Genomic DNA, 25174 nt, shown 5'->3' on the forward strand with positions numbered 1-25174 from the left:
ATATATATATATATATATATATATATATATATATATATACGCGCACACACACATATATATAAACGTATTCTCCGTTGAGATATTGCAGCCGCTGCTGTGTCCAGGCCCAGGAGCCTTAGCACTGTGCTGTGATGTCACTCAATACCACTGACATCACTAGGTGTAAACAACATCTCTCCTTTGCTGTGTATGTGACTATGGAGCTGTTTGGTGATGTCGTCTATTATGGCCTTCATAGAAGCAACAGGAGATTGTTGCATCCATCTAGAACCCTCAGAACTACAGTGCTATGATGTCACTCACTTCCACAGGCCTTGCAGAGTGTAAACAACAACAACCCAGCTTTGTTGTGTATGTAACCATAGGGATTTGTGATGTCACCTAGAACCTTCACAGCAGCGACAGCTTTATGAGGAGCATCAGCACTGCTCTGCCTGAGCAGAACCATCACCGCCATAGGTTGTCAAATAACCCGGGTTTAACCCACACAGGTAAGTCCAATGGGGTGCAGGCATGTCCTCTATGCTTACAGCTTCCCGTGGGTGTTGGTTTGATACCGTTTGGGGACAGCCAAGGAGGCATCTGCAGGCAACAAAGGTAGGTGTGTGCTTGTGTGTGTGTTTCCTATGCAGATCCTAAGCCCAGTGTCACATGCAAGTAGGAGGAGTAAGAAGGGTTCCTGGCAAATCCGGGTTATGGATTGCATTTAAAAAGGCCCCGTGGGAGTGCAATGGGCCCCTGTCTTGCTGCTTAGCAATAATGGTATGGGTTTAGGTTCTGCTGTGTGTACTGGTGGTTGACTGCCCCCCAGCCCAGAGTGTGCATGGAAAATTGTCTGGCAGCCTCCCTGACAGCAAGCAGTGATAGTGCCCATGAAGGGCACCTTGTTGGGCCCGCCCCTTTCACGGTTATCGCTTCTCGGCCTTTTGGCTAAGATCAAGTGTAGTATCTGTTCTTATCAGTTTAATATCTGATACGTCCCCTATCTGGGGACCATATATTAAATGGATTTTTGAGAACGGGGGCCGATTTCGAAGCTTGCTTCCGTCGCCCTATGCATTGACCCGATATGGCAGTATCTTCGGGTACAGTGCACCACCCCCTTACAGGGTTAAAAAGAAAGATTCCTACTTTCATTGCTACCTGCTTGCTGGCTAGCCAGCTAGCCAGCCCTGTGGGCCTTGCTGCTGCTGCAGCCAAAAAACAAAAGGTGGTGCTGCTGCTGCTTCTGCTGCTTCTGCTTCTGCTTGTGTCTGGCCGCTGTTGGAGCGTCCAGGCACAGGACTTCTGCTGCTGCTGACTAAATGGCCTCCTTAATTGGATCATTTGAGTAGCCAGCACACCTGTGCAGGTAGGGCATGACATGATAGGCAGCTGCCTTGATAGCGGGTGGGTGCTGAATGTTCCTAATTGACAAAATAAGATTAATGCTTATGAAGAAATATAAAATCTCATCCCTTCCCCAATATCGCGCCACACCCCTACCCCTTAATTCCCTGGTTGAACTTGATGGACATATGTCTTTTTTCGACCGTACTAACTATGTAACTATGTAACATAACATGGGGGGGGGGGGGGGGGTCTCCTGGCTGTTCACACAGGTGTGTCATTGCTGTACATTGACCATGCATTGCTTCTGTGGCATTGCAAAGGCAAAGACAAATGCTTCCAGCCATCCATTGCACTAATGGATTGGTCATCAGCTGGCTGTCTATGTCCCGCATCAATATAGACCAAAGTACAGAGGGTTAGGCTATGCTATTGTGCACCTACCTGATGCATCAGAAGGTGCGAGGCCCTTGCTAAATTCTGTGCACAGACTTTGAGATCTATACTTTAGACTGTATCTAAACCTGCTCCAACATGGACTGACATTCTGGCCTACTTTCAGCCGATGCGACTTGTCTGTCGCTGAACAGTCGCTTTTTATGTATTCAGCACCTATGTATAATGTTGTAAAAATGCTCTAGAAGCTAAAGTCGCAGAAATGTCACACATATTTGGCCTGCAACTTTCTGTGCGACAAATTCAGACAGGAAAAATCAGTATAAATCCTTAGAAAATTATCCCCCAGTGTCTCCATCTGCTGGCGGTATTGAATAAGCATTGCTGCACTGATGGGGTATGCATTAGACGAAAAAAAAGAAGAAAAAGAAGAATAATACGCCCAGAAAAGAGGCGAAAAGGAGAAAAACGTAAAAAAACGTGAAAAAAAAGTAAGAGGAAGAGAAGGGAAAAAAAGGTGGAAATGGGTTTAAAAGTGATTTCGGCGGAGAAATATATATATATATATATATATATATATATATATATATATATACGCGCACACACACACATATATATAAACGTATTCTCCGTTGAGATATTGCAGCCGCTGCTGTGTCCAGGCCCAGGAGCCTTAGCACTGTGCTGTGATGTCACTCAATACCACTGACATCACTAGGTGTAAACAACATCTCTCCTTTGCTGTGTATGTGACTATGGAGCTGTTTGGTGATGTCGTCTATTATGGCCTTCATAGAAGCAACAGGAGATTGTTGCATCCATCTAGAACCCTCAGAACTACAGTGCTATGATGTCACTCACTTCCACAGGCCTTGCAGAGTGTAAACAACAACAACCCAGCTTTGTTGTGTATGTAACCATAGGGATTTGTGATGTCACCTAGAACCTTCACAGCAGCGACAGCTTTATGAGGAGCATCAGCACTGCTCTGCCTGAGCAGAACCATCACCGCCATAGGTTGTCAAATAACCCGGGTTTAACCCACACAGGTAAGTCCAATGGGGTGCAGGCATGTCCTCTATGCTTACAGCTTCCCGTGGGTGTTGGTTTGATACCGTTTGGGGACAGCCAAGGAGGCATCTGCAGGCAACAAAGGTAGGTGTGTGCTTGTGTGTGTGTTTCCTATGCAGATCCTAAGCCCAGTGTCACATGCAAGTAGGAGGAGTAAGAAGGGTTCCTGGCAAATCCGGGTTATGGATTGCATTTAAAAAGGCCCCGTGGGAGTGCAATGGGCCCCTGTCTTGCTGCTTAGCAATAATGGTATGGGTTTAGGTTCTGCTGTGTGTACTGGTGGTTGACTGCCCCCCAGCCCAGAGTGTGCATGGAAAATTGTCTGGCAGCCTCCCTGACAGCAAGCAGTGATAGTGCCCATGAAGGGCACCTTGTTGGGCCCGCCCCTTTCACGGTTATCGCTTCTCGGCCTTTTGGCTAAGATCAAGTGTAGTATCTGTTCTTATCAGTTTTTCATGCCGGTGTACAGTGACGCTGGTGGGGATGGGTGCTGCATGGAGGATGCAGGTGTACCAGGGCTTTCCGGGGCTGGTTCTGAGGAATCAGCTCGACGGCTGCCCCGATGTGACCTGTTCCCTCCGGGTCTCGCCATGAGGCTGAGAGGGTCTAGAGCCGAGGTACTTTTGTGCCTCGGGGAGTGGTGACCCCGAGGTGCCGAAACTCACTGGGAGAATAGACTCACTGAGTTGAAGCACGGGCACCATAATCTCTTCACCTTGTGGCACTCACCTCTTGATTCCCGGCCTTCTGGCTAGGATCAGAGAAATTTTTATAGATCCGGCCGGATGTCCGGGCAGTATATCTGCACACATTCACTTATTTATTTCTTTTTTGTTTCACTGTGTCACTTTTTGCGTGTTGTGTGTTCACAGGATTTGTCAGGATGCGGTAGCCCTTCTGGGTGTCCCTCCTGGCGGTCTAGGGGAGGTGTGTGTGGCCATTAGGTTCCGCACCTCCCTGCAAACACCCCGGGTACTCCTGCTTTGGCAGGGTACCTACCGTAATCGGCTCTGCGGGCAGATACCTTGGCTAACGCCAAGGGGGATGCCGGGAGCATTTGTGGTCCCCTAGTAGCTTCGGCGAAAAGGGACATCGAACCTGGAACCTCGCAGGTACCTTTTGGTCCGGAGGCGAAGGGTAAGGTTTGTTGGGGGGCCTCTCTCCTATCGGAGAAGGGCTTGCGATAGACCGCATCCTTTGTGCACGTTTTTTTAGTGTAACACGTTTGCACTTTTTCTTGCACTTTGGGTGAATCGAAAGCACGTTCCTCGGCTTTAAAAAAAAAAAAAAAAAATCTGTTCTTATCAGTTTAATATCTGATACGTCCCCTATCTGGGGACCATATATTAAATGGATTTTTGAGAACGGGGGCCGATTTCGAAGCTTGCTTCCGTCGCCCTATGCATTGACCCGATATGGCAGTATCTTCGGGTACAGTGCACCACCCCCTTACAGGGTTAAAAAGAAAGATTCCTACTTTCATTGCTACCTGCTTGCTGGCTAGCCAGCTAGCCAGCCCTGTGGGCCTTGCTGCTGCTGCAGCCAAAAAACAAAAGGTGGTGCTGCTGCTGCTTCTGCTGCTTCTGCTTCTGCTTGTGTCTGGCCGCTGTTGGAGCGTCCAGGCACAGGACTTCTGCTGCTGCTGACTAAATGGCCTCCTTAATTGGATCATTTGAGTAGCCAGCACACCTGTGCAGGTAGGGCATGACATGATAGGCAGCTGCCTTGATAGCGGGTGGGTGCTGAATGTTCCTAATTGACAAAATAAGATTAATGCTTATGAAGAAATATAAAATCTCATCCCTTCCCCAATATCGCGCCACACCCCTACCCCTTAATTCCCTGGTTGAACTTGATGGACATATGTCTTTTTTCGACCGTACTAACTATGTAACTATGTAACATAACATGGGGGGGGGGGGGGGTCTCCTGGCTGTTCACACAGGTGTGTCATTGCTGTACATTGACCATGCATTGCTTCTGTGGTATTGCAAAGGCAAAGACAAATGCTTCCAGCCATCCATTGCACTAATGGATTGGTCATCAGCTGGCTGTCTATGTCCCGCATCAATATAGACCAAAGTACAGAGGGTTAGGCTATGCTATTGTGCACCTACCTGATGCATCAGAAGGTGCGAGGCCCTTGCTAAATTCTGTGCACAGACTTTGAGATCTATACTTTAGACTGTATCTAAACCTGCTCCAACATGGACTGACATTCTGGCCTACTTTCAGCCGATGCGACTTGTCTGTCGCTGAACAGTCGCTTTTTATGTATTCAGCACCTATGTATAATGTTGTAAAAATGCTCTAGAAGCTAAAGTCGCAGAAATGTCACACATATTTGGCCTGCAACTTTCTGTGCGACAAATTCAGACAGGAAAAATCAGTATAAATCCTTAGAAAATTATCCCCCAGTGTCTCCATCTGCTGGCGGTATTGAATAAGCATTGCTGCACTGATGGGGTATGCATTAGACGAAAAAAAAGAAGAAAAAGAAGAATAATACGCCCAGAAAAGAGGCGAAAAGGAGAAAAACGTAAAAAAACGTGAAAAAAAAGTAAGAGGAAGAGAAGGGAAAAAAAGGTGGAAATGGGTTTAAAAGTGATTTCGGCGGAGAAATATATATATATATATATATATATATATATATATATATACGCGCACACACACACATATATATAAACGTATTCTCCGTTGAGATATTGCAGCCGCTGCTGTGTCCAGGCCCAGGAGCCTTAGCACTGTGCTGTGATGTCACTCAATACCACTGACATCACTAGGTGTAAACAACATCTCTCCTTTGCTGTGTATGTGACTATGGAGCTGTTTGGTGATGTCGTCTATTATGGCCTTCATAGAAGCAACAGGAGATTGTTGCATCCATCTAGAACCCTCAGAACTACAGTGCTATGATGTCACTCACTTCCACAGGCCTTGCAGAGTGTAAACAACAACAACCCAGCTTTGTTGTGTATGTAACCATAGGGATTTGTGATGTCACCTAGAACCTTCACAGCAGCGACAGCTTTATGAGGAGCATCAGCACTGCTCTGCCTGAGCAGAACCATCACCGCCATAGGTTGTCAAATAACCCGGGTTTAACCCACACAGGTAAGTCCAATGGGGTGCAGGCATGTCCTCTATGCTTACAGCTTCCCGTGGGTGTTGGTTTGATACCGTTTGGGGACAGCCAAGGAGGCATCTGCAGGCAACAAAGGTAGGTGTGTGCTTGTGTGTGTGTTTCCTATGCAGATCCTAAGCCCAGTGTCACATGCAAGTAGGAGGAGTAAGAAGGGTTCCTGGCAAATCCGGGTTATGGATTGCATTTAAAAAGGCCCCGTGGGAGTGCAATGGGCCCCTGTCTTGCTGCTTAGCAATAATGGTATGGGTTTAGGTTCTGCTGTGTGTACTGGTGGTTGACTGCCCCCCAGCCCAGAGTGTGCATGGAAAATTGTCTGGCAGCCTCCCTGACAGCAAGCAGTGATAGTGCCCATGAAGGGCACCTTGTTGGGCCCGCCCCTTTCACGGTTATCGCTTCTCGGCCTTTTGGCTAAGATCAAGTGTAGTATCTGTTCTTATCAGTTTAATATCTGATACGTCCCCTATCTGGGGACCATATATTAAATGGATTTTTGAGAACGGGGGCCGATTTCGAAGCTTGCTTCCGTCGCCCTATGCATTGACCCGATATGGCAGTATCTTCGGGTACAGTGCACCACCCCCTTACAGGGTTAAAAAGAAAGATTCCTACTTTCATTGCTACCTGCTTGCTGGCTAGCCAGCTAGCCAGCCCTGTGGGCCTTGCTGCTGCTGCAGCCAAAAAACAAAAGGTGGTGCTGCTGCTGCTTCTGCTGCTTCTGCTTCTGCTTGTGTCTGGCCGCTGTTGGAGCGTCCAGGCACAGGACTTCTGCTGCTGCTGACTAAATGGCCTCCTTAATTGGATCATTTGAGTAGCCAGCACACCTGTGCAGGTAGGGCATGACATGATAGGCAGCTGCCTTGATAGCGGGTGGGTGCTGAATGTTCCTAATTGACAAAATAAGATTAATGCTTATGAAGAAATATAAAATCTCATCCCTTCCCCAATATCGCGCCACACCCCTACCCCTTAATTCCCTGGTTGAACTTGATGGACATATGTCTTTTTTCGACCGTACTAACTATGTAACTATGTAACATAACATGGGGGGGGGGGGGGGGGTCTCCTGGCTGTTCACACAGGTGTGTCATTGCTGTACATTGACCATGCATTGCTTCTGTGGCATTGCAAAGGCAAAGACAAATGCTTCCAGCCATCCATTGCACTAATGGATTGGTCATCAGCTGGCTGTCTATGTCCCGCATCAATATAGACCAAAGTACAGAGGGTTAGGCTATGCTATTGTGCACCTACCTGATGCATCAGAAGGTGCGAGGCCCTTGCTAAATTCTGTGCACAGACTTTGAGATCTATACTTTAGACTGTATCTAAACCTGCTCCAACATGGACTGACATTCTGGCCTACTTTCAGCCGATGCGACTTGTCTGTCGCTGAACAGTCGCTTTTTATGTATTCAGCACCTATGTATAATGTTGTAAAAATGCTCTAGAAGCTAAAGTCGCAGAAATGTCACACATATTTGGCCTGCAACTTTCTGTGCGACAAATTCAGACAGGAAAAATCAGTATAAATCCTTAGAAAATTATCCCCCAGTGTCTCCATCTGCTGGCGGTATTGAATAAGCATTGCTGCACTGATGGGGTATGCATTAGACGAAAAAAAAGAAGAAAAAGAAGAATAATACGCCCAGAAAAGAGGCGAAAAGGAGAAAAACGTAAAAAAACGTGAAAAAAAAGTAAGAGGAAGAGAAGGGAAAAAAAGGTGGAAATGGGTTTAAAAGTGATTTCGGCGGAGAAATATATATATATATATATATATATATATTATATATATATATACGCGCACACACACACATATATATAAACGTATTCTCCGTTGAGATATTGCAGCCGCTGCTGTGTCCAGGCCCAGGAGCCTTAGCACTGTGCTGTGATGTCACTCAATACCACTGACATCACTAGGTGTAAACAACATCTCTCCTTTGCTGTGTATGTGACTATGGAGCTGTTTGGTGATGTCGTCTATTATGGCCTTCATAGAAGCAACAGGAGATTGTTGCATCCATCTAGAACCCTCAGAACTACAGTGCTATGATGTCACTCACTTCCACAGGCCTTGCAGAGTGTAAACAACAACAACCCAGCTTTGTTGTGTATGTAACCATAGGGATTTGTGATGTCACCTAGAACCTTCACAGCAGCGACAGCTTTATGAGGAGCATCAGCACTGCTCTGCCTGAGCAGAACCATCACCGCCATAGGTTGTCAAATAACCCGGGTTTAACCCACACAGGTAAGTCCAATGGGGTGCAGGCATGTCCTCTATGCTTACAGCTTCCCGTGGGTGTTGGTTTGATACCGTTTGGGGACAGCCAAGGAGGCATCTGCAGGCAACAAAGGTAGGTGTGTGCTTGTGTGTGTGTTTCCTATGCAGATCCTAAGCCCAGTGTCACATGCAAGTAGGAGGAGTAAGAAGGGTTCCTGGCAAATCCGGGTTATGGATTGCATTTAAAAAGGCCCCGTGGGAGTGCAATGGGCCCCTGTCTTGCTGCTTAGCAATAATGGTATGGGTTTAGGTTCTGCTGTGTGTACTGGTGGTTGACTGCCCCCCAGCCCAGAGTGTGCATGGAAAATTGTCTGGCAGCCTCCCTGACAGCAAGCAGTGATAGTGCCCATGAAGGGCACCTTGTTGGGCCCGCCCCTTTCACGGTTATCGCTTCTCGGCCTTTTGGCTAAGATCAAGTGTAGTATCTGTTCTTATCAGTTTTTCATGCCGGTGTACAGTGACGCTGGTGGGGATGGGTGCTGCATGGAGGATGCAGGTGTACCAGGGCTTTCCGGGGCTGGTTCTGAGGAATCAGCTCGACGGCTGCCCCGATGTGACCTGTTCCCTCCGGGTCTCGCCATGAGGCTGAGAGGGTCTAGAGCCGAGGTACTTTTGTGCCTCGGGGAGTGGTGACCCCGAGGTGCCGAAACTCACTGGGAGAATAGACTCACTGAGTTGAAGCACGGGCACCATAATCTCTTCACCTTGTGGCACTCACCTCTTGATTCCCGGCCTTCTGGCTAGGATCAGAGAAATTTTTATAGATCCGGCCGGATGTCCGGGCAGTATATCTGCACACATTCACTTATTTATTTCTTTTTTGTTTCACTGTGTCACTTTTTGCGTGTTGTGTGTTCACAGGATTTGTCAGGATGCGGTAGCCCTTCTGGGTGTCCCTCCTGGCGGTCTAGGGGAGGTGTGTGTGGCCATTAGGTTCCGCACCTCCCTGCAAACACCCCGGGTACTCCTGCTTTGGCAGGGTACCTACCGTAATCGGCTCTGCGGGCAGATACCTTGGCTAACGCCAAGGGGGATGCCGGGAGCATTTGTGGTCCCCTAGTAGCTTCGGCGAAAAGGGACATCGAACCTGGAACCTCGCAGGTACCTTTTGGTCCGGAGGCGAAGGGTAAGGTTTGTTGGGGGGCCTCTCTCCTATCGGAGAAGGGCTTGCGATAGACCGCATCCTTTGTGCACGTTTTTTTAGTGTAACACGTTTGCACTTTTTCTTGCACTTTGGGTGAATCGAAAGCACGTTCCTCGGCTTTAAAAAAAAAAAAAAAAAATCTGTTCTTATCAGTTTAATATCTGATACGTCCCCTATCTGGGGACCATATATTAAATGGATTTTTGAGAACGGGGGCCGATTTCGAAGCTTGCTTCCGTCGCCCTATGCATTGACCCGATATGGCAGTATCTTCGGGTACAGTGCACCACCCCCTTACAGGGTTAAAAAGAAAGATTCCTACTTTCATTGCTACCTGCTTGCTGGCTAGCCAGCTAGCCAGCCCTGTGGGCCTTGCTGCTGCTGCAGCCAAAAAACAAAAGGTGGTGCTGCTGCTGCTTCTGCTGCTTCTGCTTCTGCTTGTGTCTGGCCGCTGTTGGAGCGTCCAGGCACAGGACTTCTGCTGCTGCTGACTAAATGGCCTCCTTAATTGGATCATTTGAGTAGCCAGCACACCTGTGCAGGTAGGGCATGACATGATAGGCAGCTGCCTTGATAGCGGGTGGGTGCTGAATGTTCCTAATTGACAAAATAAGATTAATGCTTATGAAGAAATATAAAATCTCATCCCTTCCCCAATATCGCGCCACACCCCTACCCCTTAATTCCCTGGTTGAACTTGATGGACATATGTCTTTTTTCGACCGTACTAACTATGTAACTATGTAACATAACATGGGGGGGGGGGGGGGTCTCCTGGCTGTTCACACAGGTGTGTCATTGCTGTACATTGACCATGCATTGCTTCTGTGGTATTGCAAAGGCAAAGACAAATGCTTCCAGCCATCCATTGCACTAATGGATTGGTCATCAGCTGGCTGTCTATGTCCCGCATCAATATAGACCAAAGTACAGAGGGTTAGGCTATGCTATTGTGCACCTACCTGATGCATCAGAAGGTGCGAGGCCCTTGCTAAATTCTGTGCACAGACTTTGAGATCTATACTTTAGACTGTATCTAAACCTGCTCCAACATGGACTGACATTCTGGCCTACTTTCAGCCGATGCGACTTGTCTGTCGCTGAACAGTCGCTTTTTATGTATTCAGCACCTATGTATAATGTTGTAAAAATGCTCTAGAAGCTAAAGTCGCAGAAATGTCACACATATTTGGCCTGCAACTTTCTGTGCGACAAATTCAGACAGGAAAAATCAGTATAAATCCTTAGAAAATTATCCCCCAGTGTCTCCATCTGCTGGCGGTATTGAATAAGCATTGCTGCACTGATGGGGTATGCATTAGACGAAAAAAAAGAAGAAAAAGAAGAATAATACGCCCAGAAAAGAGGCGAAAAGGAGAAAAACGTAAAAAAACGTGAAAAAAAAGTAAGAGGAAGAGAAGGGAAAAAAAGGTGGAAATGGGTTTAAAAGTGATTTCGGCGGAGAAATATATATATATATATATATATATATATATATATATATATATACGCGCACACACACACATATATATAAACGTATTCTCCGTTGAGATATTGCAGCCGCTGCTGTGTCCAGGCCCAGGAGCCTTAGCACTGTGCTGTGATGTCACTCAATACCACTGACATCACTAGGTGTAAACAACATCTCTCCTTTGCTGTGTATGTGACTATGGAGCTGTTTGGTGATGTCGTCTATTATGGCCTTCATAGAAGCAACAGGAGATTGTTGCATCCATCTAGAACCCTCAGAACTACAGTGCTATGATGTCACTCACTTCCACAGGCCTTGCAGAGTGTAAACAACAACAACCCAGCTTTGTTGTGTATGTAACCATAGGGATTTGTGATGTCACCTAGAACCTTCACAGCAGCGACAGCTTTATGAGGAGCATCAGCACTGCTCTGCCTGAGCAGAACCATCACCGCCATAGGTTGTCAAATAACCCGGGTTTAACCCACACAGGTAAGTCCAATGGGGTGCAGGCATGTCCTCTATGCTTACAGCTTCCCGTGGGTGTTGGTTTGATACCGTTTGGGGACAGCCAAGGAGGCATCTGCAGGCAACAAAGGTAGGTGTGTGCTTGTGTGTGTGTTTCCTATGCAGATCCTAAGCCCAGTGTCACATGCAAGTAGGAGGAGTAAGAAGGGTTCCTGGCAAATCCGGGTTATGGATTGCATTTAAAAAGGCCCCGTGGGAGTGCAATGGGCCCCTGTCTTGCTGCTTAGCAATAATGGTATGGGTTTAGGTTCTGCTGTGTGTACTGGTGGTTGACTGCCCCCCAGCCCAGAGTGTGCATGGAAAATTGTCTGGCAGCCTCCCTGACAGCAAGCAGTGATAGTGCCCATGAAGGGCACCTTGTTGGGCCCGCCCCTTTCACGGTTATCGCTTCTCGGCCTTTTGGCTAAGATCAAGTGTAGTATCTGTTCTTATCAGTTTAATATCTGATACGTCCCCTATCTGGGGACCATATATTAAATGGATTTTTGAGAACGGGGGCCGATTTCGAAGCTTGCTTCCGTCGCCCTATGCATTGACCCGATATGGCAGTATCTTCGGGTACAGTGCACCACCCCCTTACAGGGTTAAAAAGAAAGATTCCTACTTTCATTGCTACCTGCTTGCTGGCTAGCCAGCTAGCCAGCCCTGTGGGCCTTGCTGCTGCTGCAGCCAAAGAACAAAAGGTGGTGCTGCTGCTGCTTCTGCTGCTTCTGCTTCTGCTTGTGTCTGGCCGCTGTTGGAGCGTCCAGGCACAGGACTTCTGCTGCTGCTGACTAAATGGCCTCCTTAATTGGATCATTTGAGTAGCCAGCACACCTGTGCAGGTAGGGCATGACATGATAGGCAGCTGCCTTGATAGCGGGTGGGTGCTGAATGTTCCTAATTGACAAAATAAGATTAATGCTTATGAAGAAATATAAAATCTCATCCCTTCCCCAATATCGCGCCACACCCCTACCCCTTAATTCCCTGGTTGAACTTGATGGACATATGTCTTTTTTCGACCGTACTAACTATGTAACTATGTAACATAACATGGGGGGGGGGGGGGGGGTCTCCTGGCTGTTCACACAGGTGTGTCATTGCTGTACATTGACCATGCATTGCTTCTGTGGTATTGCAAAGGCAAAGACAAATGCTTCCAGCCATCCATTGCACTAATGGATTGGTCATCAGCTGGCTGTCTATGTCCCGCATCAATATAGACCAAAGTACAGAGGGTTAGGCTATGCTATTGTGCACCTACCTGATGCATCAGAAGGTGCGAGGCCCTTGCTAAATTCTGTGCACAGACTTTGAGATCTATACTTTAGACTGTATCTAAACCTGCTCCAACATGGACTGACATTCTGGCCTACTTTCAGCCGATGCGACTTGTCTGTCGCTGAACAGTCGCTTTTTATGTATTCAGCACCTATGTATAATGTTGTAAAAATGCTCTAGAAGCTAAAGTCGCAGAAATGTCACACATATTTGGCCTGCAACTTTCTGTGCGACAAATTCAGACAGGAAAAATCAGTATAAATCCTTAGAAAATTATCCCCCAGTGTCTCCATCTGCTGGCGGTATTGAATAAGCATTGCTGCACTGATGGGGTATGCATTAGACGAAAAAAAAGAAGAAAAAGAAGAATAATACGCCCAGAAAAGAGGCGAAAAGGAGAAAAACGTAAAAAAACGTGAAAAAAAAGTAAGAGGAAGAGAAGGGAAAAAAAGGTGGAAATGGGTTTAAAAGTGATTTCGGCGGAGAAATATATATATATATATATATATATATATATATATATATATATATATACGCGCACACACACACATATATATAAACGTATTCTCCGTTGAGATATTGCAGCCGCTGCTGTGTCCAGGCCCAGGAGCCTTAGCACTGTGCTGTGATGTCACTCAATACCACTGACATCACTAGGTGTAAACAACATCTCTCCTTTGCTGTGTATGTGACTATGGAGCTGTTTGGTGATGTCGTCTATTATGGCCTTCATAGAAGCAACAGGAGATTGTTGCATCCATCTAGAACCCTCAGAACTACAGTGCTATGATGTCACTCACTTCCACAGGCCTTGCAGAGTGTAAACAACAACAACCCAGCTTTGTTGTGTATGTAACCATAGGGATTTGTGATGTCACCTAGAACCTTCACAGCAGCGACAGCTTTATGAGGAGCATCAGCACTGCTCTGCCTGAGCAGAACCATCACCGCCATAGGTTGTCAAATAACCCGGGTTTAACCCACACAGGTAAGTCCAATGGGGTGCAGGCATGTCCTCTATGCTTACAGCTTCCCGTGGGTGTTGGTTTGATACCGTTTGGGGACAGCCAAGGAGGCATCTGCAGGCAACAAAGGTAGGTGTGTGCTTGTGTGTGTGTTTCCTATGCAGATCCTAAGCCCAGTGTCACATGCAAGTAGGAGGAGTAAGAAGGGTTCCTGGCAAATCCGGGTTATGGATTGCATTTAAAAAGGCCCCGTGGGAGTGCAATGGGCCCCTGTCTTGCTGCTTAGCAATAATGGTATGGGTTTAGGTTCTGCTGTGTGTACTGGTGGTTGACTGCCCCCCAGCCCAGAGTGTGCATGGAAAATTGTCTGGCAGCCTCCCTGACAGCAAGCAGTGATAGTGCCCATGAAGGGCACCTTGTTGGGCCCGCCCCTTTCACGGTTATCGCTTCTCGGCCTTTTGGCTCCGATCAAGTGTAAACTTGGTCTAGGTCAGGGGTGCGGGTGTTCTGCTGAGCAGGAATCCGGAGTGGTGATCTTACTGTGGAATCGACAGACAAGAGAAGAACAATGGCTGGAAAGGAATACCTCCCTGCGATTGAGAAGACTGTACGTTTTGTGGTGGAAACTTCTGACCGGGGTAAGAATCGGATTGAGTACATTGGACATGAACTTGTGGAGAAATTGGGCGGTTTTGGCATGGATAGTTTGTTCTGTGTGCAAGAGAATAGGAAGCAAGGAATATATGATGTGTCCTTCATCTATGAAGCTGATTGCCAGAACTTCTATGAATGTTTGAAAAGAAATGCCAATAACTCTGTCTTGGAAAATGTAAAGTTTTTTCCTCTGTTTGAGATGGGAGTGAAGACTCTGTTTGTACATATGTACAATCCGTTCTTAGACCCGGATATGATTAAGAACTTTCTAAGTATCTACTGTGAAAGTGTCCAAGGGGGAGTGAAGCAAACTAGTAGTTTGGGTGTGTTTAATGGCACATGGAAGTTCTTTGTAAAACTGAAGCTGGATCCTGGGAGCATTGGTGGAGTGAAACACCCACCGGCCAATTTTTCAATCGCTGGAAATTGGGGTTATGTCTATTATTATGGCCAGCCATTGTTTTGCCGTGATTGTTTGCTGTTTGGACATGTCAAAGAGGCTTGTCCAGGTAATAAGAAGTGCCGAAATTGTAAAATGCCAGGGCATGAGGCGGGAGCTTGTCCACAGCCCAGAACTTGTGATCTTTGTGGCCTTGTTGGACATGTGTATAGAAATTGTCCGGAGGTGGCTAAGAGGGAGAAGGAGAAAGAGGCCAGAAAAGATTTGGCAATTAAAAAAAGGGAAAAGGCAAAGGCAGACATGGCAGAAAAGAGTGTGATTGCTAGCATTATTGAGAAAGCAACGGTGGTGGAAGAGAAGGTGCAGGAGGAGATTGAAGAGGAGATGGAGGAGGAGGTGAGAATTGAAGAGGTGCCTAGTCCTCAGGTGTCTGGCACTCAAAAAGTTGAATGGTCGAATTCAGAAGAGGAAAGTGCTAAAGAGAGAGAGGAAGATCTTTTTCGTCCCCCACGGAAGGCGGCGAGAGGTGCCAGTGGTGAAAAGATGGAGCAGACGGTGGTGGAGACGAGTAATCGTTTTGCCGCAATATCTGAGGGTGAAATGGATAAATGCATTGGAGAAGAAACTTCTCCCTCGACACTGAGCCGTAAAGTTCATTAACTCTCTTCTAGGTTTTTTCTTCCTATGGGTTGTTATTTGATTTGATATGTCTTTTTCGGTTAGTTTGTCAAATGTTAGAGTCTTTAAAAATAAGAATAGAAGAGCGGCCATTCTGGAGGAATTGGCAGGAACTAATAATGACATAATTTGTCTACAGGAATGTGGATTGGATTTTCCTCCAAAAAAGGAGGAGTGGAGATATGGACCAGCAGTGTGGTCTTGCTCTAATGTAAATAGAAATGATGGAGTTGGGGTTTTGTTTAGGAATAATAAGTTTAAAGTTTGTAGTCAAATGGTGTTAAGGGAAGGAAGGTGTGTGTTGGTGGAGGTTGGGTTACATGGGTTTAAGTTTAAGTTAATTAATGTTTATGCACCTGTGAATAAGGAGGAGAGGGTGGGTTTGTTTGAAATAATTAAGGGGTTTTTGTCTGGGAAGGAACCAGTGTTGTTAGTAGGTGATTTCAACTGTGAGATTGGGAGGGATGCGGATGTTTCTGGAAATATGCTTAAGAGTATGGTGAGTGATTTCAAGTTAAGAGATGTGGTTGAAGTGTGTGGTGTGAATCCTGTGTTAGCAACATATCATGCTGAGAGTGGAAGGAGTGAGTCAAGATTAGATATGTGTTTTGTGTCCAAAATGATAGGATGTATGTGGTATAAGCAAGAGAGAGTGATTTATTCTGATCATGAGCGTGTGAGTTGTGGTTTGGTGTTGGATGAGATTTGCATAAGTGGGAGGGGTTACTGGAAGCTTAATGTGAAACTGTTGGATGAAAAGGAGGTATATGATAGGTATATTAAGAAGTATAAGTTATGGTGTGAGAAGAAAAAAGAATTTTTGGATTTATTGTGTTGGTGGGAGTGGGTTAAAGAAAGAACTAAGGTTTTTTTCAAGAGGGAAGGTTATAAAAGGAAAGCTAGGGAAAGAAAGAAGTATGAATGGCTGAATAAAAGGTTGGGGTTTCTCATTAAGTTGAAAAAGAAGGGATGGAGAGTGGATGGTAAGATTGATGCTGTGAAAAGAGATATAAAGGATTGGTTGAATGAAAGAGGAAAAGAGTTAATGTACCGAGCAAAAGTGGACAAATTGGAGAAGGATGAAAAGTGTTCAAGATTTTTTTTTTTTAAGAAAGTGATTGGGAGAAAGGATGATTTAGTGAGTGTGTATGATAAGGATGGTGGTTTGGTGAGAGGCAAAGCTGTACTGAATGTGGTGAAAGAGTTTTATGAGGACTTATATGCAGTCAAACAGTGTGATAGGGGTTTGGCTGAGGAAGTGCTGGAAGTGATTGATAAGAAGGTAGATTGTAATGAGTATGAGAGTTTAATGAGAGAGATTGGAATGGAAGAAATTAAAAGGACGGTTGATAGTATGGCTAAAAATAAGACTCCTGGAGAGGATGGGTTGCCGGCTGAGTTTTATGTGAAATTGTGGGATGTACTGAAGGATGATATGGAGAGTATCTTTAAGTATATGTGGGCTAATGGAAGATTGGTGGAAAGTATGAAGAGTGGGATAGTGGTTTTGATTTATAAGAAAGGGGATGTGAATGATGTAAGGAATTGGAGGCCGATAACTTTGTTGAATGTGGATTATAAAATATTTGCAAAGCTGATTACAAATAGAATGAGGGACGTGATAGAGCAAGTGATTGGGGAGGAGCAAGTGTGTGGTGTGCCAGGAAGAAGAATTAGTGAGAATTTGTGTTTGTTGAGAGATATATTGTGGGATGGTATGTGTAGAAAGCAGGTGGTTCGTGTGTTGTCAATTGATTTTGAAAAAGCTTTTGACCGTTTGTCGCATGGGTTTTTGTTTAAGGTGCTAGTTAAAATGGGGTTTCCAGGTGATTTTGTGAATATTGTGAGAATGTTGTATAAGGAAGTGTATAGTAAGATTCTGATTAATGGATGGATGACGGAGGAGATTAAAGTATGTTCAGGGGTGAGACAGGGATGTCCCTTGTCACCTATTGCTTTTATTTGTGCTATGGAACCATTATTAGAATTATTGCGTAAGGATAAATGTGTGAGAGGTGTGAGAGTTCCGGGGGGTCGTGGTAAAGAGGTTAAAGTGTTGGCTTATATGGATGATGTATGTGTGGTAAGTGAATCTGTTGCGGCTGTAAGAAGATCCAAGTTATTGGTAAGTCTGTTTTGTGGTGCGTCTGGTTTTAAGGTCAATTGGGGAAAGAGTGAATATAAATGTTTTGGTGGTGTGACTCAGAGTGAGGATGTTGGTATGGAAGGGGTGGAAGGGCCTATTCAGGTGTTGGGGGTGAAGATGGATGAACGGTTGGATGGTAGAAATAGTTGGGAGGATGTGGGGAAGAGAGTGCAAAAGAAATTGAATTTTTGGAGGTTGAGAGAGTTGTCAATGGTTGGTAAGGTTATGATAGTGAAGAGTGTGATTTTGCCAATACTGTTATATGTTGCTGTTGTGTTTCCGCCAAGTTATATGGTTTTGCGAAAGGTGAAAAGAATGTTATTTGTGTTTTTGTGGGGTACAAAGATGGAAAGAGTTAAGAGAGAGATTGTAATGAAAGATGGTAAAAATGGAGGAATGGACTTTCCGAATGTTGATGTGTATCTGGGTGTGAATATTGTTTTTGCTTTGAAAAGAATGATGGGAGGTGAAAAGAGTTGTGCATGTATGGTGAGATATTTGGGTGGCAGTGTGTTATGTAAATTGGGTTGGTTGGAAAGAGATTTGAGAGTGCCTTATGCTTTTGTGTGTCCTAGTTGGTATGTATATGTGGTGAAATTTTTGGAGAATTATAGGTTGATTGGTGTGGGTCCAGAAGTGTTTGTGAGTAAAAAGAGTATGATTGGGTACATTAAAAAAGACGAAGTTGAATGTTCAATTAATATGGTGAGAGCTGTAGATGTGGGGAGAGTGTGGAAGAGTATAATGACTGTTGGAGTAACAAATAGACAACGTGAGATAGTATGGCAGAGTTTGCATGGTGCGTTACCGGTAAGAGAATTTCAAAGAAATAGAGGGATTGGAAGGTATGAGAGGTGTCCAAGAGATGGGTGTGATGGGATTGAGAGTGTGATGCATGTATTTTGGAATTGTGAAATGGCGCAAGGTGTGTGGAAAGGGATGAGTTTGCTGTTTAAAGAATTGACTGGTATAAGGTATATGTCGTATGATGTGGTTATGTTTGGACTTAGTATGGTAGGGAGAGATAAGGAAAGGGTTTTTTTTGTGTTGCTTGCCATTATTAAAGAAGTACTTTGGGATGTTAGGAATTTATGTGTATTCAAAAGAAAAAACGTGTCGGTGGAGGGTTGTATTAAGTTGATTCTAGATAGGTTATATGTTGTTTATTTGTGTGATAGGAAGAATTTGGGGGATAAGGATGCTGAGGGGATATGGAAGTTTTTGAAATGGAGATATCTTGTAAGTTTGTAATTGGTGATGGTATTTATGTTTGTTTGAAATTGAAAATAAAAAGAAAGACCTAATGATGAGTTGGACTTTACTTCAGAAAGTCTAAGTGACGAAGTATGGAGTTGGATTTTGATGTTTTAATGTCCAAACCTGAAGGTTTAAAAAAAAAAAAAAAAAAAAAAAATCTGTTCTTATCAGTTTAATATCTGATACGTCCCCTATCTGGGGACCATATATTAAATGGATTTTTGAGAACGGGGGCCGATTTCGAAGCTTGCTTCCGTCGCCCTATGCATTGACCCGATATGGCAGTATCTTCGGGTACAGTGCACCACCCCCTTACAGGGTTAAAAAGAAAGATTCCTACTTTCATTGCTACCTGCTTGCTGGCTAGCCAGCTAGCCAGCCCTGTGGGCCTTGCTGCTGCTGCAGCAGCCAAAAAACAAAAGGTGGTGCTGCTGCTGCTTCTGCTGCTTCTGCTTCTGCTTGTGTCTGGCCGCTGTTGGAGCGTCCAGGCACAGGACTTCTGCTGCTGCTGACTAAATGGCCTCCTTAATTGGATCATTTGAGTAGCCAGCACACCTGTGCAGGTAGGGCATGACATGATAGGCAGCTGCCTTGATAGCGGGTGGGTGCTGAATGTTCCTAATTGACAAAATAAGATTAATGCTTATGAAGAAATATAAAATCTCATCCCTTCCCCAATATCGCGCCACACCCCTACCCCTTAATTCCCTGGTTGAACTTGATGGACATATGTCTTTTTTCGACCGTACTAACTATGTAACTATGTAACATAACATGGGGGGGGGGGGGTCTCCTGGCTGTTCACACAGGTGTGTCATTGCTGTACATTGACCATGCATTGCTTCTGTGGTATTGCAAAGGCAAAGACAAATGCTTCCAGCCATCCATTGCACTAATGGATTGGTCATCAGCTGGCTGTCTATGTCCCGCATCAATATAGACCAAAGTACAGAGGGTTAGGCTATGCTATTGTGCACCTACCTGATGCATCAGAAGGTGCGAGGCCCTTGCTAAATTCTGTGCACAGACTTTGAGATCTATACTTTAGACTGTATCTAAACCTGCTCCAACATGGACTGACATTCTGGCCTACTTTCAGCCGATGCGACTTGTCTGTCGCTGAACAGTCGCTTTTTATGTATTCAGCACCTATGTATAATGTTGTAAAAATGCTCTAGAAGCTAAAGTCGCAGAAATGTCACACATATTTGGCCTGCAACTTTCTGTGCGACAAATTCAGACAGGAAAAATCAGTATAAATCCTTAGAAAATTATCCCCCAGTGTCTCCATCTGCTGGCGGTATTGAATAAGCATTGCTGCACTGATGGGGTATGCATTAGACGAAAAAAAAGAAGAAAAAGAAGAATAATACGCCCAGAAAAGAGGCGAAAAGGAGAAAAACGTTAAAAAACGTGAAAAAAAAGTAAGAGGAAGAGAAGGGAAAAAAAGGTGGAAATGGGTTTAAAAGTGATTTCGGCGGAGAAATATATATATATATATATATATATATATATATATATATATACGCGCACACACACACATATATATAAACGTATTCTCAGTTGAGATATTGCAGCCGCTGCTGTGTCCAGGCCCAGGAGCCTTAGCACTGTGCTGTGATGTCACTCAATACCACTGACATCACTAGGTGTAAACAACATCTCTCCTTTGCTGTGTATGTGACTATGGAGCTGTTTGGTGATGTCGTCTATTATGGCCTTCATAGAAGCAACAGGAGATTGTTGCATCCATCTAGAACCCTCAGAACTACAGTGCTATGATGTCACTCACTTCCACAGGCCTTGCAGAGTGTAAACAACAACAACCCAGCTTTGTTGTGTATGTAACCATAGGGATTTGTGATGTCACCTAGAACCTTCACAGCAGCGACAGCTTTATGAGGAGCATCAGCACTGCTCTGCCTGAGCAGAACCATCACCGCCATAGGTTGTCAAATAACCCGGGTTTAACCCACACAGGTAAGTCCAATGGGGTGCAGGCATGTCCTCTATGCTTACAGCTTCCCGTGGGTGTTGGTTTGATACCGTTTGGGGACAGCCAAGGAGGCATCTGCAGGCAACAAAGGTAGGTGTGTGCTTGTGTGTGTGTTTCCTATGCAGATCCTAAGCCCAGTGTCACATGCAAGTAGGAGGAGTAAGAAGGGTTCCTGGCAAATCCGGGTTATGGATTGCATTTAAAAAGGCCCCGTGGGAGTGCAATGGGCCCCTGTCTTGCTGCTTAGCAATAATGGTATGGGTTTAGGTTCTGCTGTGTGTACTGGTGGTTGACTGCCCCCCAGCCCAGAGTGTGCATGGAAAATTGTCTGGCAGCCTCCCTGACAGCAAGCAGTGATAGTGCCCATGAAGGGCACCTTGTTGGGCCCGCCCCTTTCACGGTTATCGCTTCTCGGCCTTTTGGCTAAGATCAAGTGTAGTATCTGTTCTTATCAGTTTAATATCTGATACGTCCCCTATCTGGGGACCATATATTAAATGGATTTTTGAGAACGGGGGCCGATTTCGAAGCTTGCTTCCGTCGCCCTATGCATTGACCCGATATGGCAGTATCTTCGGGTACAGTGCACCACCCCCTTACAGGGTTAAAAAGAAAGATTCCTACTTTCATTGCTACCTGCTTGCTGGCTAGCCAGCTAGCCAGCCCTGTGGGCCTTGCTGCTGCTGCAGCCAAAAAACAAAAGGTGGTGCTGCTGCTGCTTCTGCTGCTTCTGCTTCTGCTTGTGTCTGGCCGCTGTTGGAGCGTCCAGGCACAGGACTTCTGCTGCTGCTGACTAAATGGCCTCCTTAATTGGATCATTTGAGTAGCCAGCACACCTGTGCAGGTAGGGCATGACATGATAGGCAGCTGCCTTGATAGCGGGTGGGTGCTGAATGTTCCTAATTGACAAAATAAGATTAATGCTTATGAAGAAATATAAAATCTCATCCCTTCCCCAATATCGCGCCACACCCCTACCCCTTAATTCCCTGGTTGAACTTGATGGACATATGTCTTTTTTCGACCGTACTAACTATGTAACTATGTAACATAACATGGGGGGGGGTCTCCTGGCTGTTCACACAGGTGTGTCATTGCTGTACATTGACCATGCATTGCTTCTGTGGTATTGCAAAGGCAAAGACAAATGCTTCCAGCCATCCATTGCACTAATGGATTGGTCATCAGCTGGCTGTCTATGTCCCGCATCAATATAGACCAAAGTACAGAGGGTTAGGCTATGCTATTGTGCACCTACCTGATGCATCAGAAGGTGCGAGGCCCTTGCTAAATTCTGTGCACAGACTTTGAGATCTATACTTTAGACTGTATCTAAACCTGCTCCAACATGGACTGACATTCTGGCCTACTTTCAGCCGATGCGACTTGTCTGTCGCTGAACAGTCGCTTTTTATGTATTCAGCACCTATGTATAATGTTGTAAAAATGCTCTAGAAGCTAAAGTCGCAGAAATGTCACACATATTTGGCCTGCAACTTTCTGTGCGACAAATTCAGACAGGAAAAATCAGTATAAATCCTTAGAAAATTATCCCCCAGTGTCTCCATCTGCTGGCGGTATTGAATAAGCATTGCTGCACTGATGGGGTATGCATTAGACGAAAAAAAAGAAGAAAAAGAAGAATAATACGCCCAGAAAAGAGGCGAAAAGGAGAAAAACGTAAAAAAACGTGAAAAAAAAGTAAGAGGAAGAGAAGGGAAAAAAAGGTGGAAATGGGTTTAAAAGTGATTTCGGCGGAGAAATATATATATATATATATATATATATATATATATATATATATATATATACGCGCACACACACACACATATATATAAACGTATTCTCCGTTGAGATATTGCAGCCGCTGCTGTGTCCAGGCCCAGGAGCCTTAGCACTGTGCTGTGATGTCACTCAATACCACTGACATCACTAGGTGTAAACAACATCTCTCCTTTGCTGTGTATGTGACTATGGAGCTGTTTGGTGATGTCGTCTATTATGGCCTTCATAGAAGCAACAGGAGATTGTTGCATCCATCTAGAACCCTCAGAACTACAGTGCTATGATGTCACTCACTTCCACAGGCCTTGCAGAGTGTAAACAACAACAACCCAGCTTTGTTGTGTATGTAACCATAGGGATTTGTGATGTCACCTAGAACCTTCACAGCAGCGACAGCTTTATGAGGAGCATCAGCACTGCTCTGCCTGAGCAGAACCATCACCGCCATAGGTTGTCAAATAACCCGGGTTTAACCCACACAGGTAAGTCCAATGGGGTGCAGGCATGTCCTCTATGCTTACAGCTTCCCGTGGGTGTTGGTTTGATACCGTTTGGGGACAGCCAAGGAGGCATCTGCAGGCAACAAAGGTAGGTGTGTGCTTGTGTGTGTGTTTCCTATGCAGATCCTAAGCCCAGTGTCACATGCAAGTAGGAGGAGTAAGAAGGGTTCCTGGCAAATCCGGGTTATGGATTGCATTTAAAAAGGCCCCGTGGGAGTGCAATGGGCCCCTGTCTTGCTGCTTAGCAATAATGGTATGGGTTTAGGTTCTGCTGTGTGTACTGGTGGTTGACTGCCCCCCAGCCCAGAGTGTGCATGGAAAATTGTCTGGCAGCCTCCCTGACAGCAAGCAGTGATAGTGCCCATGAAGGGCACCTTGTTGGGCCCGCCCCTTTCACGGTTATCGCTTCTCGGCCTTTTGGCTAAGATCAAGTGTAGTATCTGTTCTTATCAGTTTAATATCTGATACGTCCCCTATCTGGGGACCATATATTAAATGGATTTTTGAGAACGGGGGCCGATTTCGAAGCTTGCTTCCGTCGCCCTATGCATTGACCCGATATGGCAGTATCTTCGGGTACAGTGCACCACCCCCTTACAGGGTTAAAAAGAAAGATTCCTACTTTCATTGCTACCTGCTTGCTGGCTAGCCAGCTAGCCAGCCCTGTGGGCCTTGCTGCTGCTGCAGCCAAAAAACAAAAGGTGGTGCTGCTGCTGCTTCTGCTGCTTCTGCTTCTGCTTGTGTCTGGCCGCTGTTGGAGCGTCCAGGCACAGGACTTCTGCTGCTGCTGACTAAATGGCCTCCTTAATTGGATCATTTGAGTAGCCAGCACACCTGTGCAGGTAGGGCATGACATGATAGGCAGCTGCCTTGATAGCGGGTGGGTGCTGAATGTTCCTAATTGACAAAATAAGATTAATGCTTATGAAGAAATATAAAATCTCATCCCTTCCCCAATATCGCGCCACACCCCTACCCCTTAATTCCCTGGTTGAACTTGATGGACATATGTCTTTTTTCGACCGTACTAACTATGTAACTATGTAACATAACATGGGGGGGGGGGGGGGGTCTCCTGGCTGTTCACACAGGTGTGTCATTGCTGTACATTGACCATGCATTGCTTCTGTGGTATTGCAAAGGCAAAGACAAATGCTTCCAGCCATCCATTGCACTAATGGATTGGTCATCAGCTGGCTGTCTATGTCCCGCATCAATATAGACCAAAGTACAGAGGGTTAGGCTATGCTATTGTGCACCTACCTGATGCATCAGAAGGTGCGAGGCCCTTGCTAAATTCTGTGCACAGACTTTGAGATCTATACTTTAGACTGTATCTAAACCTGCTCCAACATGGACTGACATTCTGGCCTACTTTCAGCCGATGCGACTTGTCTGTCGCTGAACAGTCGCTTTTTATGTATTCAGCACCTATGTATAATGTTGTAAAAATGCTCTAGAAGCTAAAGTCGCAGAAATGTCACACATATTTGGCCTGCAACTTTCTGTGCGACAAATTCAGACAGGAAAAATCAGTATAAATCCTTAGAAAATTATCCCCCAGTGTCTCCATCTGCTGGCGGTATTGAATAAGCATTGCTGCACTGATGGGGTATGCATTAGACGAAAAAAAAGAAGAAAAAGAAGAATAATACGCCCAGAAAAGAGGCGAAAAGGAGAAAAACGTAAAAAAACGTGAAAAAAAAGTAAGAGGAAGAGAAGGGAAAAAAAGGTGGAAATGGGTTTAAAAGTGATTTCGGCGGAGAAATATATATATATATATATATATATATATATATATATATATATATATATATATATATACGCGCACACACACACATATATATAAACGTATTCTCCGTTGAGATATTGCAGCCGCTGCTGTGTCCAGGCCCAGGAGCCTTAGCACTGTGCTGTGATGTCACTCAATACCACTGACATCACTAGGTGTAAACAACATCTCTCCTTTGCTGTGTATGTGACTATGGAGCTGTTTGGTGATGTCGTCTATTATGGCCTTCATAGAAGCAACAGGAGATTGTTGCATCCATCTAGAACCCTCAGAACTACAGTGCTATGATGTCACTCACTTCCACAGGCCTTGCAGAGTGTAAACAACAACAACCCAGCTTTGTTGTGTATGTAACCATAGGGATTTGTGA

The 25174-nt window shown here is 45.3% G+C and overlaps 6 non-coding genes and 4 pseudogenes across 6 annotated transcripts; all 10 read left to right on the plus strand.

Annotated features, from left to right (window-relative positions):
- Nucleotides 1-910: 910 nt before the first annotated feature.
- On the plus strand, nucleotides 911-1101 carry LOC130311057 (U2 spliceosomal RNA). The gene has a single exon (XR_008859497.1). It is a non-coding gene; the product is annotated as a U2 spliceosomal RNA (small nuclear RNA).
- A 2092-nt stretch (nucleotides 1102-3193) lies between these two features.
- On the plus strand, nucleotides 3194-3370 carry LOC130311195 (U2 spliceosomal RNA; annotated as a pseudogene).
- Nucleotides 3371-4063: 693 nt separating this feature from the next.
- On the plus strand, nucleotides 4064-4243 carry LOC130311172 (U2 spliceosomal RNA; annotated as a pseudogene).
- A 2086-nt stretch (nucleotides 4244-6329) lies between these two features.
- Nucleotides 6330-6520, plus strand: LOC130311068 (U2 spliceosomal RNA). The gene has a single exon (XR_008859508.1). It is a non-coding gene; the product is annotated as a U2 spliceosomal RNA (small nuclear RNA).
- Nucleotides 6521-8611: 2091 nt separating this feature from the next.
- Nucleotides 8612-8788, plus strand: LOC130311197 (U2 spliceosomal RNA; annotated as a pseudogene).
- A 693-nt stretch (nucleotides 8789-9481) lies between these two features.
- On the plus strand, nucleotides 9482-9661 carry LOC130311173 (U2 spliceosomal RNA; annotated as a pseudogene).
- Nucleotides 9662-11751: 2090 nt separating this feature from the next.
- On the plus strand, nucleotides 11752-11942 carry LOC130311080 (U2 spliceosomal RNA). Its single transcript, XR_008859519.1, has one exon. It is a non-coding gene; the product is annotated as a U2 spliceosomal RNA (small nuclear RNA).
- Nucleotides 11943-18857: 6915 nt separating this feature from the next.
- On the plus strand, nucleotides 18858-19041 carry LOC130311188 (U2 spliceosomal RNA). The gene has a single exon (XR_008859615.1). It is a non-coding gene; the product is annotated as a U2 spliceosomal RNA (small nuclear RNA).
- Nucleotides 19042-21130: 2089 nt separating this feature from the next.
- Nucleotides 21131-21321, plus strand: LOC130311092 (U2 spliceosomal RNA). Its single transcript, XR_008859531.1, has one exon. It is a non-coding gene; the product is annotated as a U2 spliceosomal RNA (small nuclear RNA).
- A 2092-nt stretch (nucleotides 21322-23413) lies between these two features.
- On the plus strand, nucleotides 23414-23604 carry LOC130311103 (U2 spliceosomal RNA). Its single transcript, XR_008859544.1, has one exon. It is a non-coding gene; the product is annotated as a U2 spliceosomal RNA (small nuclear RNA).
- The last annotated feature ends 1570 nt before the right edge of the window (nucleotides 23605-25174 follow it).

The sequence above is a fragment of the Hyla sarda genome, unplaced genomic scaffold (assembly GCF_029499605.1).
Source record: "Hyla sarda isolate aHylSar1 unplaced genomic scaffold, aHylSar1.hap1 scaffold_162, whole genome shotgun sequence".
NCBI lineage: Eukaryota > Metazoa > Chordata > Amphibia > Anura > Hylidae > Hyla > Hyla sarda.